Source organism: Salvelinus sp. IW2-2015, unplaced genomic scaffold (assembly GCF_002910315.2).
Source record: "Salvelinus sp. IW2-2015 unplaced genomic scaffold, ASM291031v2 Un_scaffold9183, whole genome shotgun sequence".
In the NCBI taxonomy this organism is placed as follows: Eukaryota; Metazoa; Chordata; class Actinopteri; order Salmoniformes; family Salmonidae; genus Salvelinus; species Salvelinus sp. IW2-2015.
In genome coordinates this window covers 3,831-8,170 of record NW_019950442.1, presented here as the reverse complement: position 1 = coordinate 8,170, position 4,340 = coordinate 3,831, and the positions used below count along the sequence as shown (strand labels likewise).

Here is a 4,340-nt window from a genome sequence, read left to right as displayed (position 1 = left end):
ATCCGGATATATTTCTGACACTCACATCATCTAATCAAATAACTAATCATATACTTTACTAAAAAATACAGGTTGGACAGCAAATGAAAGATACACTAGTTCTTAATGGAACCGCTGTGTTAGATTTTTTTTAAATAACCTTAGTACGACATACAGCTTACGTTATAGCGAGACAGCGCCCGAAATCTGGGCGGAATATAGTCTAAACATTTTCGACAGAAATACGAAATAATATCATAAATGGTTCCTACTATTTGATGAGCTTCCATCAGAATCTTGTACAAGGTGTCCTTTTTCCAGAATAATCGTTGTTCGGTTGTAGAATGTCGTCTTCATCTGTCGATTTAACTAACAAAGCTGGCCATGCGGCACGGAAGTGTCCAACTCACCAGAACGCATAAGAAAGAAAATACCGAAAATCACAATAAACTGATATAAACTGATATAAGTCGGTTTAATATAACTAGTTCATGATGTTTTTAACACATATATCAAATAAAATCAGAGCCGGAGATATCTAACGTCGATAACGAAAGCTTTTCAGAAAGCAATCCAGGTGACTCTTTCGCACCATGGTGAAGAAAGGAAAGAGTGGATGTGTCATTCCAACAGGTCTTGTTTGGCCTCAGATAGAGCTATACACCCCATTCCAATTATCACTGCCTACTGACATCTAGGGGAAGGCGTATGCAGTGCATGTAGACCCATAGATTCCATGCAAATTAATAAACTGACCCTGGAACAGAGCCCTCGATTTCAGATTTCTCACTTCCTGACAGGAAGTTTGCTGCAAAATGAGTAATGTTTTACTCACAGATATAATTCAAACGGTTTTAGAAACTAGAGAGTTTTTTCTATCCAATAGTAATAATAATATGCATATTGTACGAGCAAGAATTGAGTACGAGGCAGTTTAATTTGGGAACGATTTTTTACAAAGTGGAAATAGCGCCCCCCCTATTGACAAAATGTTAAAACATGTTGGTATTACAGACTTGGACTGCGAGAGGTTGAAAATGTCAGTGAAGACAATTGCTAGTTGGTCAGCGTATGCTCGCAGTACACATCCTGGTAAGCCGCCTGGCCCTGTGGCCTTGTGAATGTTGACCTGTCTAAAGGTCTTACTCACATCGGCTGCAGAGAGCGTGATCACACAGTCTTCCAGTACAGCTGGTGCTCTCATGTTTCAGTGTTATTTGCCTCGAAGCGAGCAGAGAAGTCGTTTAGCTCGTCTGGTAGGAGCGTGTCACTGGGCAGCTTGCGGCTGTGCTTCCCTTTGTAGTAATGGTTTTCATGATCTTAGTCCTGTATTGATGCTTTACCTGTTTGATGGTTCGTCGGAGTGCAAAGCGGGATTTCTTTTAAGCTTCCGGGTTAGAGTCCCATTCCTTGAAAGCGGCAGCTCGAGCCTTTAGCTCAATGCGTATGCTGCCTGTAATCCATGGCTTCTGGTTGTGGTATGTACATACTGTCACTGAGGGGACGACGTCATCGATGCACCTATTGATGAACCAATGACAAATGTGGGTACTCCTCAATGCCATCGGAGGAATCCTGGAACATATTTCATATTTCAGCAAAACAGTCCTCTAGCTTAGCATCTGCTTCATCTGACCACTTTTTTATTGATCTAGTCACTGGTGCTTCCTGAGAGAGCTTTGTATGCGTCTCTGTGTGTGGAGTAAATGTGGTCCAGAGCTCTTTCCCCTCTGGTTGCACATTTAACATGCTGATAGAAATTTGGTAAAATTGATTTAAGATTCTCTGCATTAAAGTCCCTACTACTACTACTACTACTGCTACTACTACCTACTACTGCTACTAGGAGCATCGCCTCTGGGTGAGCATTTTCATTTTTGCTTTATGGCGGAATACAGCTCATTCAATGCTGTCTTAGTGCCAACCTCTGACTGAGGTCGTATGTAAACAACTACGAAGAATACAGATGAAAACTCTCTGGCAGCTTATCATGAGAAATTCTACCTCAGGTGAGCAATAGTTTGAGACTTCTTTAGATATCACTAGCAGTTGTTTACAAAAATACATAGACCGCCGCACCTTGTCTTACCAGACGCCGCTATTCTAGCCTGCCGGTATAACCAGCCAGCTATTTGTCATCGTTCAGCCAGGACTCATAAAGATGTTACAGTTTTTAATGTCCCCTTGGTAGTTTTATCTTAAGCGTAACTAGTCGATTTTATTGTCCAAAGATGTCATATAATAGATTTGAGGTACAAGTACAAGCAATACTTTGATAATTTGTCATTTAGAATAATGAAACATCCATTTATGAATAGATATGGCAGGTTTCAGGACACTGATAAATCTGAAAAAATATGTTGAAAAAATATACTGCCACCACTATTTTCAGCACCAAAAAATAGCAGTGTGATTTTAATATGATTTGACTCTTTGTCAGGCTGTCAGGCTGTTTAGTCAAAGAGGAAGGCTGTGCTTCTCTGGTCTCAGCTCTGAAGTCAAACCCCTCACACCTGAGAGAGCTGGATCTGAGTAACAATGACCTGAAGGATTCAGGAGTGAAGCTGCTCTCTGCTGGACTGGGGAATCCCCACTGTAAACTGGAGACTCTGAGGTCAGTATTCCTGTAGTTGGTRAACAAGTGATAACTGTTCACCAGATCCACATGTGTTTACCAGACACACATAGTCCACACCATATGTGTTTGGACAGTGAAGCTTACAGTTTAAAATATGGTGCTATGCTCCAGCATTATGGATTTGAGATAGCATGTTTCATATTAGGTGACAGTACAGAATGTCACCTTTTATTTGAGGGTAATGGTGTGAGGTTAGCATGTTTTGTTGTAGCCTCTGTATCTTTCTCACTCATTATTATTCATGATTCATACATTATTTTTCTTAATCATGGAATCATCAGGATTAATTTAGTCGTGTTTAGAAACATGTTATCTACTCACTTAGACAGAATATTAATCCAGTCATCATCTACCATTTTCATCAGTCATCAAGCTGTGCTACTACGCACAGGTTAACACAGTCATCAAGCTGTGCTACTTTGCACAGGTTAACACAGTCATCAAGCTGTGCTACTACACACAGGTTAACACAGTCATCAAGCTGTGCGACTACGCACAGGTTAACACAGTCATCAAGCTGTGCTACTACACACAGGTTAACACAGTCATCAAGCTGTGCTACTACGCACAGGTTAACACAGTCATCAAGCTGTGCTACTACGCACAGGCTAAACACAGTCACAAGCCTGTGGCTACTACACACAGGTTAACGACAGTCACATCCAAGCCTGTGCTACTACACCGGTCTAACACAGTCACTCAAAGCGTGCACAACACCAGGCGTTACACCACCGTCTCAAAGCTGTGACTCTACCCAGCTCTACACCAACATCGTCATCAGCTGTGCTACTACAGGTAACATCAGTGTGTATACACCACGGTCATCAACACGCTTGTGGCTCTACGACACAGGTAACACACAGTCATAAGCATGTGCTACAACACCACAGGAAACACAGTCATCAAGCTGCTGCTACTACCACACAGGCTAACACAAGCTCATCAAGCTGTGCTACTACACACAGGCTAACAACAGTCATCAAGCTGTGCTACTACCCACAGGCTAACACAGTCATCAAGCTGTGCTACTAAGCACAGGCTAAACACAGTCATCAAGCTGTGCTACTACGGCACAAGGCTAACCACAGATCCATCAAGCTGTGCTACTACGCACACAGGCCTAACACACAGTCATCAAGCTGTGCTACTACACACAGGCAACACAGTCAATGAAGCCACTGTACTACCCACAGGCTAAACACATATCAAGCTGTGCTACTACCACAGGCTAACACAGTCACAGCTGTGCTAACTAGCACAGGTAACACGTCATACAAGCTGTGCTACTACACACAGGCTAACCACAGGTCATCATAGCTGTGCTACTTACACACAGGCTTAACACAGTCATCAAGCTGTGCTACTACCACAGGCTAACACAGTCATCAAGCCTGTGCACTACACACAGGCTAACACAGTCATCAAGCTGTGCTCTACACAACAGGCTAACACAGCATTCAAGCTGTGCTACTACACACAGGCTAACACAGTCATCAACTGTGCTACTACCACAACGGCTAACACAGTCATCAAGCTGTGCTACTACACACAGGCTAACACATCATTACAAGCTGTGCAATCACCACAGGCTAACACAGTCATCAAATCTTGCTACTTACCACAGCGCTAACACAGTCATCAAGCTGTGCTACTAACACAGGCTTAACACAGTCATCAAGCTGTTACCTACACACACAGGCAACACAGTCCCCATCAAAAGCTG

General features: G+C 42.7%; 1 pseudogene; it reads left to right on the top strand.

Annotated features, from left to right (window-relative positions):
* Nucleotides 1-2,801, top strand: part of LOC139027281 (NLR family CARD domain-containing protein 3-like) — a 10,764-nt pseudogene extending 7,963 nt beyond the window's left edge.
* The last annotated feature ends 1,539 nt before the right edge of the window (nucleotides 2,802-4,340 follow it).